Below are 23729 nucleotides of genomic sequence, written 5' to 3'. Positions count from 1 at the left end.
GGCTCTGCCTTTGGGCTTGATCCCATCTGTGGTCCCGAACCAGGTCCAGCTTTCTGTCTGGCTTTCCGAAGAAGGATTCGTATCTCCTGCAGCCTGTCCACCACCCTTTGGTGGGGCTTCTGAGCTCCTTTTAAACCACCCCTCCAGCTGGAGTGGGCTTGATAGGCCTGGAGGGCTATCTGGGCCCAGTACTGCCTTTTAACAAGTGTGGGTTTGTATACCCTGTGTGATGGGGTGGCTGCCCCACACTGGCATGTACGGGGTAAAAGCAACCCTGGGGAGGCTGCGCGGGAGGCAGCCAATAAGGGAAAGCCTTGTAGTGCCAGCCAATTAAGAGAAGGTTTATTGGAGGAGCTAATCAGGACCAGGCTGGCCCATACAAGAAGGGGCTGCTGAGCAGAGTCGAGGGCAGTCACTCCCTGGAGTTTGAGGGAGGAGGACTGGCTGCTTAGAGGGCTGGAGCACCATGGACAGAGCAGGGTCAGTAGATATGAGGAAGTTCCGGGCTGACAGCTGCCCGACTGAGCCCCTGATACAAGGGCAGAGGAGAGATGCTGGGGCTGTGAGGAAGTGGCCCAGGGAAGGAGATGGCGGAGGTGGAGGAGGGGCAGCACGTGGCTGCCGGCTATAGGGTTCCTGGGTCGGGACCCAGAGTAGCAGGCGGGCCCACTTCCCCAGCCTGTTATTGCCCCCACTTGCCACTGAGGGGAGTGGCCAGTGTATGGACTGCAGTTTGCCACTGAGGCAAGTGGTCGGATTGAGGATTGTCGGACCCCTAAAAGGGGGGAAAGAACCAACTGGGGTACAGTTGGAGGGCTGTGTCCAGAAGAGGATATTGCAGTCTGGGGCGCGACGTGGGTCCTGGAGGTGGAGACAGAAGTGACGATGGATGCACGGGCAACCCCGAGCTAATCCCCAGGACAGCCAGCAGGAGGCACCATGGTTGTTAGTCGAACAAGCCCTGTTATGCCTATCACCATGTTTTCTAGTAGATTCAACATAGAACGACTTATTATGTAATGCTAATAATTTGAATTGGTCAGAAAATGGGAAGTTGTCCATGGAAAATGTTGACATTTTGCCATAACATGAAAAAATTCAGTGTTCAGCAACTGAAAATTTTTAGCAAAAAAAAGATGAAAACTAACTTTTTTTAGTTAAAAACCACAAAAAAATTGGTTTTCCAATCAAAAGTAATTTTTTTGTAGGAATACAGATACCTTTCCATGAATATTTTTGTTTAGTAAAAACCCCATTTTCCACTGAAAGGGTTTTGAAGGAAAAATTTGGACCAGTCCTACTAGCAATAAGCTAAAATGTCAAAAGTCTCCTTTGTAGCCACTCTGAAGTCCTTTTTTGATATTATTATGGTCTGGCCTGCAAAATAATCAGATACAAAACAAAAAGTCAAGACAACAGGACAGATCCTGTCTAGCTCTGCCTGAGGATGTAAGGGAGGGAGAAAGGATGAAAAGAGCTTCTTCCAATCCCCTCCCTTGTGTGTAAGACAACCATAAACATGATATAATGGACACCGAAAAGGCTATTGCTGTCTTTCTAGCCTGGGGCTGAGTCGCTACAGCTTTGAGACTGGTTAGAGGATGTTTTAATGGGGGGCTGAGTACTTTCTTTGTAGTGAATCAGATTGCTTTGCATGAGAATTAGGAGGGAGTGATCTTGTGGAGTTAAAGGTGGTGGGATAGAGCCAGACAATGCTCTTGTGCTGAGGGGAGAACCTGGGGAAGGCAAGGCTGTGTGGGGAAGGCGAGGCTGGAGATAGCCCTGGATAAGGAATCTCTCACCTTGAAGGCCCTGAAACAGGTAAAGTTGGCTGTGCCCCTGCATGCCCTGCAACAAGGGCTCTCCAAAGGCTGGGTTGCACAGAAGGGTCCTCTGAACTGCTGCTAGAGGGCCTTTAAATACTTGAAGTCTGCCCTGGCGAAGGCACCAGTACTGGCATACCCTCCCATTCAAACTGGTAAACACAGATGCCAGCAACCAGGTGCTTGTGGCTGTACTCTCCCAGGACAGGCAGGACAGGGTGGTCGCATAGCCAGCCAGGGATTGAAACAAGAAGTGTAAAGGGTTACCTTGCAGCCACCTGATTTACTCTATATATGGACAAAAAACCCCTGAGGCCTGTCAGCTTTGGAAAGCTGGGAGCACTGGAAAAATGGTGGGCATAAACACTGACCAACTACAACTTCTCAGTGGAATTCTGGTCTGGCTGGAGCAACACCAGGACTGATGCCCTGTCCAGGCTGCCAGCAATGCTGGAACCAGATGTGCCCACTGATCACGAAGACTTAGAGATGTCACCGTTTGTGGACATCCCTCCTGAAGTGCCATCTCTCCTGAGGCTCATGAGGAAACTCTGGTAGAGCTCAAAGAGAGCGATGACCTCTGGGTCCTGATCCAAGGCCATACCTCTTTTATTTGGAGAGTATTAGATATTATCCAGAAAGGCGCCGGGCTTTCTGCCATAGATTGCCATGCTCTGCCCCCACAAAGTAATCCAGCTGCTGAGCCTCTCTACATGAGGAAGAGGGCAGACTAGTAGGCAAGACCTGGTACCCTCGGATCATAGAATATCAGAGTTGGAAGCGACCTCAGGAGATCATCTAGTCCAACCCTCTGCTCAAAGCAGGACCAATCCCCAATTAAATCACCCAACTGATTTTTGCCCCATATCCCTAAATGGCCCCCTCAAGGATTGAACTTACAACCCTGGGTTTAGCAGGCCAATGCTCAAACCACTGAGCTATCCCTCCCCCCAGGAATGAAGAAATGACCCAGATGGTGCTCCAAACCTACCATGATGTTTTGGAACACTTTGGCCCCCTGAAGTTGGAGATGAATGTTCACAGGAGGTTCTACAGGGTGGGGCTGGCCAAGCTGTGCAGGATTGCATTTCAGGTAAGACAACTGCTTGGTCTGCCTCAGCAGAAGGAACCCAGGGGCAGGGCCCCTCTCCAGCTGAGAGAGACAGCTGTGCCCTTGGAGTTGGTATCACTAGACAACTTGAAGATGGAGTCAAGCCAGAATGGTGCATCCTACATCCTGCCCATAGTGGATCACTATCCCAAATTGCTGGACACCACATCTCTCAAGGAGATTGTGGCCAGAGCAACTACAGAAAGCTTCTAGCACTATTTTGTCCAGCCCTATGGCTACCCCACCGAGGTGCATATAGACCAAGGCATGCCCTTTGAGTCACAGATGTTCAATGAATTGTGCTCTCTATAAGGCAGCCACAAGCTAAGGACAACAGTCTACCACCCACGAGGCAATGGCCTTGGGGAGCAAGCCATCTTTATGTTGCTAACAGAAGGACCTGTCAGAGACACGGAGGAAAAACTGGCCTTTCTACCTGCCAGAGCTGATCTGTGTGTATAACACGGTGCACACACCCTAGTTCCTGATGTTTGGCAAGCATGGCCAGCTGCCAGTAGACATGACCTGAGCATTCAACGGGGGGCCTCAGAGAACCAGAGGCCGCAGAATGGGTCCATGAGCATCACCAATGCCTCCATGAGGCAGGCCGGATCGTAGCCTCTAACATGAACCAAGCCCAAGACAGAGGGAAACTGAGCTATGACCGATATGCAGGTGCTGGGCATGGCCGTCCTTAGGCATATGCAGAATACACAGCTGCGTAAGGCATCACGTAATTTGGGGCACTAAATTTCATGGTGCCCTAGGCAGCTGCATGCTGCGTATGTGGCACTGGCTCCAGTGGCCAGCCCCATCCCCCGGCCAGCCCCCCCTGCTCTGCCACCGCCCTGTCCCCATTCAACCCCTTCCCCCAACCGCCACCCCTTCCCCACCCCACCCCACCTCTTCCCACCCTTGCTCTGCCCCACCCCAGCCCCATTCTATCCCTTCTCCTAAACCCCCTCCCCCGAGTGACGGAGGCCGCGGGATTAGCTGGGGCACTGGAGCTGGCAGAAGGGCCAGGCCTGCCCCCGCACTCACCAGCAGGAAGCAGAGCGACCCAGCCCCAGCCCGCTCCGCTCCACCAGCTCCGACCAGCTGGTGAGTGCGGGGGCGGGTCTGACCCCTTCCTCCAAACCCCCTCTCCCAAGCAACAAGGCTGGGAGCTGTGGGAGCGGAATGGGCTGGGGCCGGGTCACTCCGCTTCCCGCTGACACTGGTGAGTGTGGGGGTGGGGGGGCGGACCCGACTCCTGCTGCCGGCACCAGGCCCCCCGCTAATCCCTTGCACTGCCCTGGGCCTCCCTGCCCTGCTGCTGCCCCCCACAGCTTCTGCCCCCGGGACCCTGCAGCCCTTGAGTGCAGCTCCCTCCCCCCTGCGGAGGGGCCAGCCCCCCAGTGGAGCGGTCGCTCCCCCCGCAGAGGGGGTGCAGGTGCTCGGGCTGTGTAGGGCACCACCATAGGTAGGGACGGCCCCGGTGCCAGGCACCAAACTGGACACAGCCTGGGCATATTATCTGTGGGATCCTGTACTCCAAATGGCTGTTACCAGATCCAAGCAGTGTCACATGATGCAGGTTACCCAGTCCCATTGTTCCATGGGCATCCTACTATATTGCCAGCTGCTTTTCAACTGAAGTGTGTGGGGGGGGGGGGGGAGTGTGACAGGGAGTGTATGTATGGAGGAGGGGAGAGAAACAGTGTGTTTTGGGAGACAGAGTGTGTCCGCCTGCTGTCTTGGAAGTTCAGACAGCAGCAGGAAGCATCCACATTAATGGTTTGCTTTGTGTCCCGGAGCAGATCAGCACAGCAGGAAACCACTGTCAGAAACTGTGCTTTGAAAGGGGTGGGGCACATGTCTCCAGGGCAGCCGAGTTCAAAACAATGAGCAGAGCAGTCACGTGAGGCATTATGGGACAGCTCCGAAGGCCAGTTACAGCGCAGAAAGCAATCTAGTGTCTACACTGGCAATAGAGCGCTGGATCCTCTGTGCAAATAGCCTTACGACTCTGGTCAAGGTGGGTTTTTTACAGCGCTGCAATTGAGGCATTTCTGTGCACAAAGTGGCTTGGCAGTGTGTACACATCTGCAGTTTGAGCGCAAAAAGCTGCTTTACTGCGCAGAAACTTGCCAGTGTAGACAAGCCGTCAATCACCTGTGGATGTTCATCCATGTCTCATACGTAAGGTTTAGGAGGAGATGGTCTTCTTCCTTCATTCTCGTATGTGCCTCCATTAACTGAGAATCACTGGGAAAACTCCCTTTCTATGTTAACCCATTCAGGTGATGTTTCCGCTGGCTGTTTTGTTTTGGATATGTGTAGAGTTGTGAAGGCCCATTAATAAAGGTTCATCTTGGGGAGGCTTGTCTCAGTATCAACTCCATACCTAATGTGATTTAAACTCTTGACCATTAAAGCTGAAACATGCCTTAGGCACTAGGCTAGACAGTTTTTCATTACTATATTAGGGAGTTTTTACAGGTGTTTAAATTAGCTATAGGACTGCTCTACTCCTATATGCAGTAGAAACATGGAGTTCCAGATAAAAGACTAATTCAAGAAATCAAATGCCAGGGCTAGGCCATTCAAACAAAGCCTGTTCCCTAAATCATAACTAAAGCCTGTGGAATTTGTTAAAAATTAGACTTAATGCTATATATTATGACTGGATTATTCAGTAATATAAAGCACTTTTTAAATATAGATTAAGTGCAGAGTATTTTTGGATGATCAAGATAATTGTGCTGAAAATGCAGTGATCTGTTTGACAAAGAAACAATAAAATACATTGTGTTTACTAATCAAAATACACTTCAGTTGAGGTGTAATATCATTCCCATTGCAATATTCTCCACTTGAAGAATTTCTCATTAAACTACCATGGGGATATGAATAGTTAGGGCCAAGTCCTGCTCTCAGTTACACCAACACAAATCTGAACTAACTCCATTGAATTTCAGTGATGTTAACACACGAACTGAGAGCAAAATGTGGCCCAAACATATCTTTGAACTTTAAAGTGCACAGTTAAACATTAAGCTACACAAACTTTTATTAGCATCTGTGGGAATTTAGAGGTATTACTCTGAAGTGGAAACATTGTAAGTTACAAGAAGAACATTAATTAAAAAATAAAATATGAGAGCTACAGAGTTTGAACAAAATGAGTTCTCTAGCCTCCAAGATTCACATGTTTAAAAAAAATCCCACAAAACAGACATCAGGATTTCACTATTTCAATGGAACATCATCATCATGATGTTTCTATTCTGCCTCTGGCATTTAGGGCAGTAACACAGCTCCTCCACTCCTGTCTGCTTTGGCAAGTCTTTCAATGGTTCCCCAGGTTTTTCACCTCATCTTCCAGAGCTCTTTGCCATGTTGTTTTCGGGTGGCCTTGTTTTCGTTTGCCTTCAAGTGTCCATCTTATTGCCACTCTGGTGATGGAATCAGTTCCATCTGAAGCACATGACCGATCCATCTCCAATGCCTCCTGGCAATGATGGTGCTCATATCCTCTTGGCTGCACTATGTCAATAGATCTTGTTTGAGATTGTTCTGAGCCAAAAGACATGGAGGATTTTTCTGAGGCAGGTTGTATGGAAATGAAGACAGTTAGGCCATATCATACTTTCTCAATGGAACAGTGAGAAGAATTTTGCTTCATTTTAGTTATATCCACCTTTGTTTGAGTGCTTCAGATGAAAAAGGCAGTGTAAGTACTATATACTATAATTTCTTTAAAATGGCTGCCTGTTCAAATGTGGCTGCTGATTATTATTAAACATGATTAAGAGTCAGTGGTGCGCTTGGTGCTGTTAGGAGCACAGAGCCTAAATAGATGGATGACAAAAACACACTGAGAGATCAGAGGAAGATTCTGTCCTTGATCAGTTGCCTTCTTCATAATAATGCTTAATGTTCTGATCAGTGAGTGAAAGCACTTTTAGTGAGGTGGGTCAGCATTTCAGGGCTTTGTGGACAAAGGGAGTTTTGAGGAGAGGTTTGAGAGAGTAGAGGATGGATTCTGGGGGCATCTGAGGATAAGGATTAGTGGTTAGATCTGTGCAAAAAGATAGTGAGAGCAAAGGTTCAGTGCTTACTGTCATCAATACAATGCCCCAGACTTTGCACTAAGTTTGGTCCTTTAGAAGTATAGAGTAAATAACAGTCATGTTCTTTGTCTAACATGGTTCCGAGTCACACGCTTTTCTCAACAGTAAGCGCTATAGCAGTGGCCTCAATAAACACTCATTTGATTAATCAGCCATTTTGAAACAGGTTTGGTAAACATTGCACTTACCCCTTCACTGCTGGAATAAAAAAAGCTGTCCTAAGAAGTAGCACCTCATGCTGTGAATAATACGGGGGTGATAATACCACCAACATGCTCCTCTGCTGTGCTTAATTTTGTAACAAGGTACAGGTATAATTTCTCACAGCATTTCTTGTGGGTTTTTTAGTTGTAGGTTTACTATAGAAGTGTTGACATTTTATTTGCAGCCAGTAACTGTCCAAGAACTTAGTGGCTGAGACCAAACTATGAAGAAAGAAGAAACAAAAATATTGTTTCCTCTAAAGTAAACATTTGTATGTGATATTAGATGGCAGCTTCTGGTGACTGGTATGTACTTTAAGTGCTAAAAGGGTTTTAAGTACTTTAAGAGTACAATAAGTATTTGCAGTGGATGGGAATCTGGAACAAAGGGAAATGTTCTTTAGTGGGAAAGGTATCAAGATTTATTTGTTTTTTTAAGTAACCCCTCATGGACCCATTTGGAGGAAGCTGTGAAGTCTAAATTAGAGACTATATGGAGCTGACATTGGGAATGTTGTGGTGACACCTGTTTCTGGCCTTTTCTGAAAGTCCACATATCTATAAATAAGAAGCCTGACTCTTAGATCAATGAGTGGAACTGAATTAGGAGAATGAGGTTTCAGGAGAGACCTAGTCTGGTAGGACACTAAAGAATGCAAGCCAGAGCGCTTCACCAAATGCTAGACACTGAGCATGCTTAATAATAAAATCTCTTTCCTACAACTCTGCCTGCCTGCTGCATCATTTATTGCATACAAGCACATAGAGAAAGACAGTTCCTGCCCCCAAAGACCTTGCAATCTAAGTAGACAAGACAGACAAAGGAAGTATTATTATCCCTGTTTTATGGATGGGGAACTGAAGTACAGAGATTAAGTGACTAGCCCAAGGTCACACAAGAAATCTGGCAGAACTAGGCCCAGATCTGAATCCCAGTTCAGTGCCTTAAACCACAAGACCATCCTTCCTCTCATTTTCTAATTACACAGACACCAGCTTTTCTTGGTGTTTATACAAACCCTTCAGTAAAGTTTGGTAAAAGCAAGAGAGTCAGAGGAGAAAGATTTTTCTTATGTTGTGGTAGGTGTATATCATGTATCTTCCAAGCAGAGCAAGAGTTGCACGCATGCTATTGTAGCAGGTCTGTCTTTTTTATAAAAAGAAAAGGAGTACTTGTGGCACCTTACAGACTAACAAATTTATTTGAGCATAAGCTTTCGTGAGCTACAGCTCACTTCATCGGATGCATGCAGTGGAAAATACAGTGGGGAGATTTTATAGACACAGAGAACATGTAACAATGGGTGTTACCCTACACACTGTAACGAGAGTGATCAGGTAAGGTGAGCTATTGCCAGCAGGAGAGCTGGGGGGGAAAACCCTTTTGTAGTGGTAATCAAGGTGGGCCATTTCCAGCAGTTGACAAGAACGTGTGAGGAACAGTGGGGGTGGGGGGGAATAAACATGGGGAAATAGTTTTACTTTGTGTAATGACACATCCACTCCCAGTCTTTATTCAAGTCTAACTTAATGGTGTCCAGTTTGCAAATTAATTCCAATTCAGCAGTCTCTCGTTGGAGTTTGTTTTTGAAGTTTTTTTGTTGAAGGATTGCAACTTTTAGGTCTGTAATCGAGTGACCAGAGAGTTTGAAGTGTTCTCCAGCTGGTTTTTGAATGTTATAATTCTTGACGTCTGATTTGTGTCCATTTATTCTTTTATTGCTTTTGTGGTTGCCTGACACTAATGACCCAACAGTTTAGGTGGATTTTGTTCGCTATTTCTGTGATTAATGAAGTATGTTCAGAGATTAGTTCCCTTTTCGCCCACTTTCAGGTATTATATTCAGGACCTTGTGCTACCAGAAATGTCATGGTTATAGAATTTGCTGCAGAATCCACCCACTGCCATTGAATATTGCTGCTTATGTAAGCTTTCATTTGAAAAAAATATTAAGATCCTGATTCTCATTTATACTAAGGCTAATTTACACACCTCTGGCAGCACAAAGGGCTCTTAAAGTGGGAATAAATTACATTTACTTATATTGTAAGTACCCTTTACACTGGTAGATTGGTGTAACGTGGCCTTAGTTTAAGTGAGAATCAGGGTTTACATTCCCGGTCCTTATGCTGTCCACGAAACCTTGAATCTTCCTGAGTCTGCAGCCAGGCCCAGATCCTCAAAAGATATTTAGGTGCCTAACTGTCACTGATTTCAGTGGGAGTTAGGTGACTCACTACCTTTGAGGTTCTGAGCTACCGATCTTGCACTTTCTGTAGTAATTTTCCCCAGTGCAAATTGAGTGTACAATGTTATTACTGGTGTGGAGAATCCTAATTTAGTAGCATTTGACATCCACTTCACACAGGTGAAAATGACCACACAAGGTAGTGGGGGATCGTTCTGAGAGAAGTGTGAACTGCCCTAATCAATTCAATGAAGTGTTCACTCTGAAACCTAGTGGTGATAGTTAAAATGTTAACATTAACCATTTAACTGCCGATCTGTTTGCTAAAAACATTCAGCTGGTATGTTAATCCATCTTGTTGAACACAGTGGCATATGTTGGGGGAGGTGAAGGAAGGCAGCAGCCTGCTGTCAAGGGTTGCTATAGTGGGGAAGTTCCAGCCACATAAAATTAGAGAGGTCTAGTCTACACACAGTTTTTGTACTGGTATAGCTATGTTGATTAGAGGGGTGATTTTTTGCTGTAATACTATACCAGTGCAAGCCCTAATGTGGATGCAGTTATATGAATGTAAATGTGCTTATAGATGGCTTATTCCCTTTCCTGTATAGAAATAAAGTATACTAGTACAATCACATTTGCATTGGTATAACTGTATTCACACAAAGGGGGTGAGTGTATTGTGTGGCTTTAGCTATGCCAGTACAAGGGGTCCAACTTTTGTAGGCAAACAAGGCCTATGTCACCTAACCCTTGCCCACAAAGGGAAGGGGAAGAGGAGATACATCCTCCTCCCCAATCCCCATTAATCTGTCTGGTGGATGTCAAAGACCCAGACTGCCTCAGATGTTTCTTGACAGCCAAAGCCACATCTGAGCCCTACCCCGTCCTCAAATCTCTGCATTTCCCCTTAAACTTTCTGTGGTAGTTACACCACACAATTAAAAGTGTTTTTTGGGGAAAGAAAAAGATATACATAATTTAGCAGTGTAGTCAGTGTAACAAAGGAGTACTGCACACATTGCGCAGTTAGGAGTTCATGGATCATCAAACCTCCATTTCAAAAATGTATTTGAATTTGCCTCAGGAGTCTCATTTTGCTCCAGCAGTCAGTGCCAGAACACTGCAGAAATTATCTGAAGAATTAAGGTCTAGTGTGCCACCAAGTACACTGGGCCTTTGTCCCTATAATATGCTTAACGTGGTTTATTGCCCACTCGGGGGGAAAAAGAACAACCTCATCTGGCAACTATACTGACTGCTACACTTGTTTTCATGTCAAGTTTCACATATTGGGTATCGGGATTGCATAATTGTATGATGTCTTACATGGGTGTGAATGATTATAATCAGTAGTTTGATTACTCAGAGGTAGCTCCAGCACAGAGGCTTGTCATTATTTGCCGACTTACATTTTCTTATAAATTACCTTGTGTACAGGGTCTGGCAGTTTTGAACTAGTCCCAGTATCCAATCAACTGCAGAGATCTCCTCCCTTCTGTGGGATTAAGAAGCTTCACACCATTTTCCATAGAGAATACAATATATACTTGATTTTACATTACGCTGATTGCAACATCAAAGGGAAAAAAACACAGAAAACATAACTTTCACAAAACCCCATAAATAATCCAATCATCATTTCCCTCTCACAGCAACCGAAAACTTCCTTCTGGCAGAGCGGATTGCTGTTTTGGGATGACATGCCACTATCTGAATACGTACAAGCCATACAAAGTTTACAGAACAATAAATACACATATACATTTAACTAAACACCCAAGCATGAAACAAAAGTCTCTGTACAGTACAGGCATCTGCTTGTTTCTATTTTTTTCTGCTTTGTAGACACTGTTTTTGTAAATGGTAGCCAAAGAGATGCTCTCTTGTTTTGTCTCTAAAAAAGAATCTGATCTGTTACTTTTGGAGCTGAGTTTTCCTAAAAGCCTTTGACAGGTTTTACTATATGGGATTGAACAGACAAGGAAAGAGGAATCTGTCATGGGCAGAGATTGGATTTGGGATTCTCTTCATGGTAACTGAAGGGCCGTCTCTTTCGTTACTGGTTGCACATTTCACGAGGAGAGAGCATATTTTTAATGTCCCACTATTTAAAGAAGACTGTTCTATACTTAGGAGTCACGTATACAAGTCAGGACAGATGTGGAGTGCAGATGGGACTTGTGGAGTAACACTTGAGGGGGTAACACTTTTGTCATGTGATTTCTCAAAAAACAACAACCACCCAACAACCTAAAAACCCACACATTAAAATGAAAGCACTATTTCCCTTCTTTTCCCCCCTAAATCATGGCAGAATTCCAAAATAGCAAAGTAACATTTTATGTGAAATGCCCTAGGAATCCTGAAGATGCAGCATCAAAGTTTTAGATGAAACTTTTTGGGTGAAAAGTTCTAAAGTTATAGGAACCATCCAGAACTTGTTGCTCTCAGGATTGCTAAATGGAAAGTTCAGCGGATCGTTGATGGAAAAAACATGTAAAAAATGTCAGATTCAGAGGGTCATATTTGCTCAACCCTTTTCAGATTGCATTATCAAACATTGGAATTTATTTGACCTCCATCTATGAGTCACTCTGATACTTTGTTGCTTTTCAGCTATATAAACAATAAAAAATTCCAAATTCTAAGCTACAAATAAAGATGGAATTTTGAACACAATGCCATTTTCATCAGCATGTTATAATCCTAAAATATGAACAATATTGAAGCCTTACACATAAGCAATATAGGTGCCAATCCTGTTTCCACTGAAGTTAATAGGAACAGGCCAATACTATACGAATGTTGTATTAAAGCAATGGATAATTTCACTAGGCCAGATTCTGAGAGATACTAAAGCACCTGCAGTTCATTAAATTAAATGTTAGATGCAGTACTTTTCATGATTGGATGTAATAAAAATAATATATTTGCCTTTTAAACATGTTTTTAAGTTATTTTAAATTAGAAGTAAAAGCAAACAAGCATGTGGTGCTGATCCATTTTAAAGATCAGCCCCGTACCTAATGACATCAGTGTGCTATTAAAGGCAAAGCTATGGCAAAGCAGAGCATGTCAGGTGGAGCCCTACATTTATAGACCTAGTCTCCAGTCATGTCACCTGAGGTTGTGAATTTCATGGAATCCATAAACCAAGCAGCATATGACCTGATTGATATGTGACTGGGACATCTTAATGACCGCATCAGGTGTTGCAGGAAGTGGGGAGTCAACGGTGGCATTCTTTTCTCTGAGTCACTAATAAACCAACAGGCTAGAGAGAGGACACTCTTTCACTAGCAAGACAGTTATGAATGAGACATCAAATCATGGCCATGAGCATTCTGTGGTCATTAGAGATCATGTGGCTCTTTTTGTAAAATTAAAGATTAGCTAGGGTTCTTCTAACCAAATTCTAACATAGGCAGTTGCATTCTGCCTATCTAAATTCCTCCTGTAGTTTGAGTTAAATAAGGTCACACCCTCTCCTAAAATATTGGGGATTCTGGTTGTGCACTATTAAACTGTTGGGTTGTCCAACTCCAAAGATGGTCAGTAGTGGGCAACATGATTCCTGATGCATAATCCATACAAATAACTAGGGCTGCTAAGGCAACATTACAGTTGGGAAATAATGGACTTACGGGTCTCAAAATGCAACATTAAGTTTGGAACTTATGCCATAACTCTGCCCCCTTCTTCTTATATCTTAAAAGTCTCTTATATATCTTAAAATATAGTCTCTTTATATCCTTATGTATCTGGAAAAAATATATAAAATGACATACACTGGTATCCGTTATACATCTGGTTCTGTAGACTATCTAGAGTTAGTGAGAACTCTTGATATAACCTTTGCTGGTTAAAAGCTATTGGCTAACACAGTTACCCTCCTTAGTAGTTTGGTATCAGACCCAGACAAACAGTGGGTTAACACTAAACATGACAACTCCTTTGATATCATTATATTTACTACTCTGGCATTAGAGATCGCAGCTGAAAGGCACTCACCCATGTACTACACTCAGCAGATAGGCTGTCTCCTCATTTTCTACACCACCTAGGAACAACCCTCCAGAGAATTTAGAAACTATCTTCAAATTGTGAGAGAAAAGGGTGGGCTGCCAATGGTGGGACAGTGTTTAGGGATAATACTGAATTGTTCATGAGGGCTTAGATAAAGGGTTTAGTGTGACAGCGGCTACATCCACACTGCAGCTGTGCCACTGTGGAGATGCTTTAAGCCAATGGAAGAGCGCTCTCCCATTATCTTAATAATTCCTGCCCCCACGAGAGGCGATAGCTGTGTCGGCAGGAGAAGCTGTCCCTCCGACATAGTGCTGTCTACACTGGCGCTTAGGTCAGCATAATTTACATGGCACAGAGGTGAGGGTTAATCACACCCCTGAGTGACGTAAGTTATACCTAAGTAACCGTACTGTAGATAAGGTCTCATACTCAAGTATTTCCATACCCTTACTTAAAACTCTGCACACTTTGGGGAGGGATTTTCAAAAATGCTCAGTGTTGGTTTAATGCTGTCAAATTGAAATCAGTGTTAAAATTCCCACTGACTTTAATGGGAGCAGAGTGCTTCTGAAAATCCCACACTTAATACCTTGGATGGGGAGAGTTTCCAAAGGCCTTTTACAGAAAAGGAGACTTTGATCGTTCACACCCTGAACTTTAAAGGGCCGATCTCCTGCAAATCCACCCCCACTCTTCCCCCATCCTCAACATTTTGCTTTGCTGTGAGGCCTAAAATAAACTTGATGACAGTTAGGGCTTGTCTACATTACCTACTGGATCGACGGGCAGCGATCAATCCTGCAGGGGTCGATTTATCAAGACTAGTCTAGACGCAATAAATCGACTGCCTAGCGCTCTCCCATCCACTCCAGTACTCCACCGGAGCGAGAGGTGCAGGTGGAGTTGATGGGGGAGCGTCAGCTGTCAACTTACCGCAGTGAAGACACCACGGTAAGTAGATCTATGTTGACTTCAGCTACGTTATTCACATAGCTGAAGTTGCGTAACTTAGATCAATTTTTCCACACACCCACTGCACCCAATGTAGACCAGGCCTCTGGCTGCTGATGTGCTGAGGCCATGGCCCATCATGCTGGCCAGTACTGCCTCATTATACTCCACTGCCTCCCCCATCTATCTGTATCCCACCATTGTTTCTTGTATTATACTTAGCCCTGGTCTACACTAGGACTTTAGGTCAAATTTAGCAGCGTTAAATCGATGTAAACCTGCACCCGTCCACATGATGAAGCCCTTTATTTCGACTTAAAGGGCTCTTAAAATCGATTTCCTTACTCCACCCCTGACAAGTGGATTAGCGCTTAAATCGGCCTTGCCAGGTCGAATTTGGGGTACTGTGGACACAATTCGATGGTATTGGCCTCCGGGAGCTATCCCAGAGTGCTCCATTGTGACCGCTCTGAACAGCACTCTCAACTCAGATGCACTGGCCAGGTAGACAGGAAAAGAACTGCGAACTTTTGAATCTCATTTCCTGTTTGGCCAGCATGGCAAGCTGCAGGTGACCATGCAGAGCTCATCAGCAGAGGTGACTATGATGGAGTCCCAGAATCACAAAAGAGCTCCAGCATGGACTGAACGGGAGGTACGGCATCTGATCGCTGTATGGGGAGAGGAATCCGTGCTATCAGAGCTCCGTTCCAGTTTTCGAAATGCCAAAACCTTTGTCAAAATCTCCCAGGGCATGAAGGACAGAGGCCATAACAGGGACCCGAAGCAGTGCTGCGTGAAACTTAAGGAGCTGAGGCAAGCCTACCAGAAAACCAGAGAGGCGAATGGCCGCTCCGGGTCAGAGCCCCAAACATGCTGCTTCTATGATGAGCTGCATGCCATTTTAGGGGGTTCAGCCACCACTACCCCAGCCGTGTTGTCTGACTCCTTCAATGGAGATGGAGGCAACACAGAAGCAGGTTTTGGGGATGAAGAAGATGATGAGGAGGAGGAGGTTGTAGATAGCTCACAGCAAGCAAGCGGAGAAACCGCTTTTCCCGACAGCCAGGAACTGTTTCTCACCCTGGACCTGGAGCCAGTACCCCCCAAACCCACCCAAGGCTGGCTCCTGGACCCGGCAGGCAGAGAAGGGACCATCCCGATGTGTCGAAAGAATAGTAAATATGGCAGGCGACCAGCTTGGCTTAACGGTGAAATCCTAGAGGATCTTAAACATGAAAAAGAAGCTTACAAGAAGTGGAAGGTTGGACATATGACCAGGGAAGAGTATAAAAATATTGCTCGGGCATGTAGGAATGAAATTAGGAGGGCCAAATCGCACCTGGAGCTGCAGCTAGCGAGAGATGTTAAGAGTAACAAGAAGGGTTTCTTCAGGTATGTTGGCAACAAGAAGAAAGCCAAGGAAAGTGTGGGCCCCTTAATGAATGAGGGAGGCAACCTAGTGACAGAGGATGTGGAAAAAGCTAATGTACTCAATGCTTTTTTTGCCTCTGTCTTCACTAACAAGGTCAGCTCCCAGACTGCTGCGCTGGGCATCACAACATGGGGAATAGATGGCCAGCCCTCTGTGGAGAAAGAGGTGGTTAGGGACTATTTAGAAAAGCTGGACGTGCACAAGTCCATGGGGCCGGATGAGTTGCATCCGAGAGTGCTAAAGGAACTGGCGGCTGTGATTGCAGAGCCATTGGCCATTATCTTTGAAAACTCGTGGCGAACGGGGGAAGTCCCGGATCACTGGAAAAAGGCTAATGTAGTGCCAATCTTTAAAAAAGGGAAGAAGGAGGATCCTGGGAACTACAGGCCAGTCAGCCTCACTTCAGTCCCCGGAAAAATCATGGAGCAGGTCCTCAAAGAATCAATTCTGAAGCACTTACATGAGAGGAAAGTGATCAGGAACAGTCAGCATGGATTCACCAAGGGAAGGTCATGCCTGACTAATCTAATCACCTTCTATGATGAGATTACTGGTTCTGTGGATGAAGGGAAAGCAGTGGATTTATTGTTTCTTGACTTTAGCAAAGCTTTTGACACGGTCTCCCACAGTATTCTTGTCAGCAAGTTAAAGCAGTACGGGCTGGATGAATGCACTATAAGGTGGGTAGAAAGTTGGCTAGATTGTCGGGCTCAACGGGTAGTGATCAATGGCTCCATGTCTAGTTGGCAGCCAGGGTCAAGTGGAGTGCCCCAGGGGTTGGTCCTGGGGCCGGTTTTGTTCAATATCTTCATAAATGATCTGGAGGATGGTGTGGATTGCACTCTCAGCAAATTTGCGGATGATACTAAACTGGGAGGAGTGGTAGATACGCTGGAGGGCAGGGATAGGATACAGAGGGACCTAGACAAATTGGAGGATTGGGCCAAAAGAAATCTGATGAGGTTCAATAAGGATAAGTGTAGAGTCCTGCACTTAGGACGGAAGAACCCAATGCACAGCTACAGACTAGGGACCGAATGGCTAGGCAGCAGTTCTGCGGAAAAGGACCTAGGGGTGACAGTGGACAAGAAGCTGGATATGAGTCAGCAGTGTGCCCTTGTTGCCAAGAAGGCCAATGGCATTTTGGGATGTATAAGTAGGGGCATAGCGAGCAGATCGAGGGACGTGATTGTCCCCCTGTATTCGACATTGGTGAGGCCTCATCTGGAGTACTGTGTTCAGTTTTGGGCCCCACACTACAAGAAGGATGTGGATAAATTGGAGAGAGTCCAGCGAAGGGCAACAAAAATTATTAGGGCTCTGGAACACATGACTTATGAGGAGAGGCTGAGGGAACTGGGATTGTTTAGTCTGCAGAAGAGAAGAATGAGGGGGGATTTGATAGCTGCTTTCAACTACCTGAGAGGTGGTTCCAGAGAGGATGCTTCTAGACTATTCTCAGTGGTAGAAGAGGACAGGACAAGGAGTAATGGTCTCAAGTTGCAGTGGGGGAGGTTTAGGTTGGATATTATGAAAAACTTTTTCACTAGGAGGGTGGTGAAACACTGGAATGCGTTGCCTAGGGAGGTGGTGGAATCTCCTTCCTTAGAAGTTTTTAAGGTCAGGCTTGACAAAGCCCTGGCTGGGATGATTTAATTGGGGATTGGTCCTGCTTTTGAGCAGGGGGTTGGACTAGATGACCTCCTGAGGTCCCTTCCAACCCTGATATTCTATGATTCTATGATTCTATGACCTCCGGTGAGTGTACCTTTTAAAATACTATACATGGTTTAAAAGCAAGCATGTGAAAAGATTACTTTGCCCTGGCATTCGCGGCTCTCCTGGATGTACTCCCAAAGCCTTTGCAAAAGGTTTCTGGGGAGGGCAGCCTTATTGCGTCCTTCATGGTAGGACACTTTACCACTCCAGGCCAGTAACACGTACTCGGGAATCATTGTACAACAAAGCATTGCAGTGTATGTTTGCTGGCGTTCAAACAACATCCGTTCTTTATCTCTCTGTGTTATCCTCAGGAGAGTGAGATATCATTCATGGTCACCTGGTTGAAATAGGGTGCTTTTCTTCAGGGGACACTCAGAGGAGCCCGTTCCTGCTGGGCTATTTCCCTGTGGCTGAACAGAAATGTTCCCCGCTGTTAGCCACGGGGAGGGGGGAGGGTTGAGGGGGTAGCCACGCAGTGGGGGGAGGCAAAATGCGACCTTGTAACGAAAGTAGGTGTGCTATGTATGTAATGTTAACAGCAAGGTCTACCCTGAAAGAGTGTAGCCACTGTTTTATAAAATGTGTCTTTTTAAATACTCTGTCCCTTTTTTTTTCTCCACCAGCTGCATGTGTTTCAATTATCATAGGATCTTCTCCTTCCCAGAGGCTAGTGAAGATTAGAAAGAAAAAAAAAAACGCACTCGTGATGAAATGTTCTCTGAGCTCATGCTGTCCTCCCACACTGACAGAGCACAGACGAATGTGTGGAGGCAAATAATGTCAGAGTGCAGGAAAGCACAAAATGACCGGGAGGAGAGGTGGCGGGCTGAAGAGAGAAAGTGGCGGGCTGAAGAGAGGGCTGAAGCTCAAATGTGGCGGCAGTGTGATGAGAGGAGGCAGGATTCAATGCTGAGGCTGCTGGAGGACCAAACCAGTATGCTCCAGTGTATGGTTGAGCTGCAGCAAAGGCAGCTAGAGCACAGACCACCACTACAGCCCCTGTGTAACCAACCGCCCTCCTCCCCAAGTTCCATAGCCTCCACACCCAGACGCCCAAGAACGCGGTGGGGGGGCCACCGGCCAACCAGCCACTCCGCCACAGAGGATTGCCCAAAAAAAAGAAGGCTGGCATTCAATAAATTTTAAAGTTGTAAACTTTTAAAGTGCTGTGTGGCATTTTCCTTCACTCCTCCACCACCCCTCCTGGGCTACGTTGGTAGTCGTCCCCCTATTTGTGTGATGAATGAATAAAGAATGCATGAATGTGAAGCAACAATGACTATATTGCCTCTGCAAGCAACGATTAAAGGGAGGAGGGGAGGGTGGTTAGCTTGCAGGGAAGTAGAGTGAACCAAGGGGTGGGGGGTTTCATCAAGGAGAAACAAAGAGAACTTTCACACCGTAGCCTGGCCAGTCATGAAACTGGTTTTCAAAGCTTCTCTGATGTGTACCGCGCCCTCCTGTGCTCTTCTAACCGCCCTGGTGTCCGGCTGTGCGTAACCAGCAGCCAGGCGATTTGCCTCAACCTCCCAGCCCGCCATAAACATCTCCCCCTTACTCTCACAGATATTGTGGAGCACACAGCAAGCAGTAATAACAGTGGGAATATTGGTTTCGCTGAGGTCTAAGTGAGTCAGTAAACTGCGCCAGCGCGCCTTTAAACGTCCAAATGCACATTCTACCACCATTCTGCATTTGCTCAGCCTATAGTTGAACAGCTCCTGACTACTGTCCAGGCTTCCTGTGTACAGCTTCATGAGCCATGGCATTAAGGGGTAGGCTGGGTCCCCAAGGATACATATAGGCATTTCAACGTCCCCAACAGTTATTTTCTGATCTGGGAATAAAGTCCCTTCCTGCAGCTTTTTTAACAGACCAGAGTTCCTGAAGATGTGAGCATCATGTACCTTTCCCGGCCATCCCACTTTGATGTTGGTGAAACGTCCCTTGTGATCCACCAGAGCTTGCAGCACTATTGAAAAGTACCCCTTGCGGTTTATGTACTCGCTGGCTTGGTGCTCTGGTGCCAAGATAGGGATATGGGTTCCGTCTATGGCCCCACCACAGTTAGTGGATGGCTTTGCTGCAATGGGATTCCCTATGACCTGCACATTTCCCAGGGTCACTACCCTTGATATCAGCAGATCTTTGATTGCATGGGCTACTTGCATCACAGCAGGCCCAACAGTAGATTTGCCCACTCCAAATTGATTCCCAACTGACCGGTAGCTGTCTGGCGTTGCACGCTTCCACAGGGCTATCGCCACTCGCTTCTCAACTGTGAGGGCTGCTCTCATCTTGGTATTCATGCGCTTCAGGGCAGGGGAAAGCAAGTCACAAAGTTCCATGAAAGTGCCCTTACGCATGCGAAAGTTTCGCAGCCACTGGGAATCGTCCCAGACCTGCAACACTATGCGGTCCCACCAGTCCGTGCTTGTTTCCTGAGCCCAGAATCGGCGTTCCACAGCATGAACCTGCCCCATTAGCACCATGATGCATGCATTGGCAGGGCCCATGCTTTCAGAGAAATCTGTGTCCATGTCCTGATCACTCACGTGACCTTGCTGACGTCGCCTCCTCGCCCGGTATCGCTCTGCCAGGTTCTGGCGCTGCATATACTGCTGGATAATGCGTGTGGTGTTTAATGTGCTCCTAATTGCCAAAGTGAGCTGAGCGGCCTCTATGCTTGCCTTGGTATGGCGTCCGCACAGAAAAAAGGCGCGGAACAATTGTTTGCCGTTGCTCTGACGGAGGGAGGGGCGACTGATGACATGGCTTACAGGGTTGGCTTCAGGAACCTAAAATCAACAAAGGGGGTGGCTTTACATCAAGGAGTATTTCAGACAGGACTTCACAGAGGGTTCCAATAAGAAATGGTGCACCTAAGTTATTGTTCTTATTGGAACAAGGAGGTTAGTCTGGCCTCTGATTGATACATGGCTAGATTTACCTCGCTGCACCTTCTCTGTGAGTGCATGCCATCCTCATCTCTTGCCTGCCCGGCAGAAGATGGTACAATACGACTGCTAGCAATCCGTATCGCCTGCCTGTTCACCATAAGACGGTTCAATAGGACTGACTGCAGGACTAAAGAGAATGACCTGGTCAAGTCACTCCAAATTTAGTCCCTGCACCCATGTCTGGCCAAGAGCACCTCGGACTTGACAATGACAGCTACCACTCATATTGCACCATCTGCTGCCAGAAGGCAATGGGTTGCTGCTACTGTGTAGCAATGCAGTACCGCGTCTGCCAGCACCCAGGAGACATAGGGTGACAGTTACCTGAGCAGGCTCCATGCTTGCCGTGGTATGGCGTCTGCACAGGTAACTCAGGAAAAAAGGCGCGAAACGATTGTCTGCCCTTGCTTTCACGGATGGAGGGAGGGAACGGGGGCCTGACGATATATACCCAGAACCACCCGCGACAATGTTTTAGCCCCATCAGGCATTGGGATCTCAACCCAGAATTCCAATGGGCAGCGGAGACTGCGGGAACTGTGGGATAGCCACCCACAGTGCAATGCTCCGGAAGTCAACTCTAGCCTCGGTACTGTGGAAGCACTCCGCCGAGTTAATGCACTTAATGCACTTAGAGCATTTTCTGTGGGGACACACACACTCGAATATATAAAACCGATTTCTAAAAAACCGACTTCTATAAATTCGACCTAATTCCATAGTGTAGACATACCCTTAGACTGTGAGCTCTTTGCGGCAGGTACTATCTTTGTTCTGTGTTTGTACAGCACCTAGCACAATGGGGTCTTGGTCCACCTTGGGCTTTTAGGTGCTATGAAACTAATGATGACATGGACAATATATAAGGAGAGAAATTAGGATGAGTTCCTGGACAATGATATTTCCTCTGATCTGTGATTTTGTAGAGAACTGTTTCCTTCTATGTCCAATGATATCTCATTGTTAATTCTCTTAAGAGAGGAGGCAAAGAGTTCTGAGGCATTTGAAGGGAATGTTGGTATGTAAGAGGTAGGAAAGAACTTTCCTTCATATTCTCTGGAACTTCTCTGAAGTAAAACTGACTCACAGTTAACAGATTGATTCTTACTTCTCTTCTTATGCTATTAGACCTTCCAGTAAAAGGCATCCATCAGCTGACAAATTCCACATCAGTGGCACATCATTTTGTAGTTGCAAATATCAGAAAAGCAGAATTAGCTGAATATTGTAATAATTGCTCCTTGCTCCCCCCTCACAACCCCCTAGGGCTGTGCAGGGCAGAGGGGCAGCAGTCCAGTTGGGGAGCGAGCAGCAATGCCAGCTGCTTTGCGCATCCAGGTCAGTTTCCCCATATGGGTGCAGGAGGTTAGAGGCAAAGATGCAAGGGTTAGAGGCAAAGAGGGCACAGTGCAGGGGGTAGGAGTGAAGGGGGCACAGCGCAGGGGTTAGGGGCACAGGAGGGGGCAGGTGTTAGGGTGCAGGGCTTGGGGTTAAGGGGGCACACACAGCGCAGGGGTTGGGGCTCAGGAGGGAGGTGCAGGGGGTAGGGGTGAAGGCACAGTGTAGGGGTTAGGGCGCAGAAGGGGGGCAGAGGTTGGGAGTCAAGAGGGTGTAGGGATTGGGGCACAGGAGGGGGGCAGGCATGAGGGATGAAGCGGGTACAGTGCTGGGGTTAGGGGAAAGGGAGAGTGGGGAGTCCATGGAGGGCCAGGAGCAATGGGGGGCACCACGCCCATGGGGGCTAGGGGAACCAAAATGCAAGTTCTTTCAGGGTGCCATTTTCCCTAAGGCCAGCCCTGACAAAGGCAAGAGCAGTTTGACATTGATCTCACCACGTGTAGTAGCTACTACACAAGATTGCTTGTGGCATTCACGGAGGTGCTGACCAGAATGGAATGCTGCTTTTGGGCTCAGGAAACAAGCACTGAGTGGTGGGATCACATCATCATGCACATCTGGGATGACGAGCAATGGCTGCAGAACTTTTGGGTGAGGAAAACCACTTTCATGGGACTGTGTGATGAGCTTGCCCCAGCCCTGTGGCACAAGGACATGAGAATGAAAGCTGCCCTGCCATTGGATAAGTGCGTGGCAATTGCACTGTGGAAGCTGGCTACTCCAGACTGCTACCAATTGGTCGCTAACCAGTTCAGAGTGGGAAAGTCGACAGTTGGATTCATGTTGACGGAAGTGTGCAGGGCTATTAATCGCATCCTGCTCTGAAAGACCATGACTCTGGGCAACGTGTGTGACATTGTGGATGGCTTTGCACAAATGGTCTTCCCTAACTGTGGAGGGGTGATAGATGGCATGCATATTCCAATTCTGGCACCAGACCACCTAGCCACCGAATAAATTAATCAGAAAGGGTATTTCTCAGTGGTTCTCCAGGCACTTGTGATCACCATAGGCATTTCACGGACATGAACACAGGCTGGTCCAGAAAGGTGCATGACGCACGCATCTTTCGGAACACTGTATTGTTCAGGAAGCTGCAAGCAGGGACTTTCTTCTCAGACCAGAAGATCTCTGTAAGGGAAGTCAAAATGCCCATTGTGATCCTGGGAGACCCTGCCTACCCCTTAATGCCGTGGCTTATGAAGCCATATATGGGGCACCTTGAGAGCAGCAAGGAGCGGTTCAACAACAGGCTGAGCAAGAGCAGAATGACTGTTGAGTGTGCTTTTGGCCGTTTAAAGGCCCGCTGGCGCTGCCTATATGGGAGGCTGGACCTGTCCAATGACAATATTCCTATGCTTATAGCCACTTACTGTATGCTCCATAATATTTGTGAAGGGAAGGGTGAAAGTTTCACTCAAGGCTGGACGGTTGAGACTCAGAGCCTGGAGGCTGAATTTTAACAGCCAGAGACCAGGGCTATTTGAGAGGTACAGCATGGGGCCATAAGGATCAGGGGTGCCTTAAGGCAGCAATTTGAAGCTGAAAGCCTCTAAAATTTGTTGCTATGCTTGGGATTGCAGTGCTCGTAATGCTAGGAGGTGATTGTGATTGGTGCAGACGATGCACTATGAAGGTTTAAGAAAATTGCCTGTTGCTTTGCAGGGCTCTGTTTGCTTTCAGTTAATGGAATAAGGATTGCTTTCAAACCAAAACAATTCTTTTATTAAAAAACAACAACCAGAGGAGAGAGACAAACAAAAAAACACATCAGCACTGAGGAGAAAGGG

This window comes from Eretmochelys imbricata, chromosome 3 (assembly GCF_965152235.1).
Source record: "Eretmochelys imbricata isolate rEreImb1 chromosome 3, rEreImb1.hap1, whole genome shotgun sequence".
Lineage (NCBI taxonomy): Eukaryota > Metazoa > Chordata > Testudines > Cheloniidae > Eretmochelys > Eretmochelys imbricata.
This window is presented reverse-complemented; position numbering follows the sequence as displayed.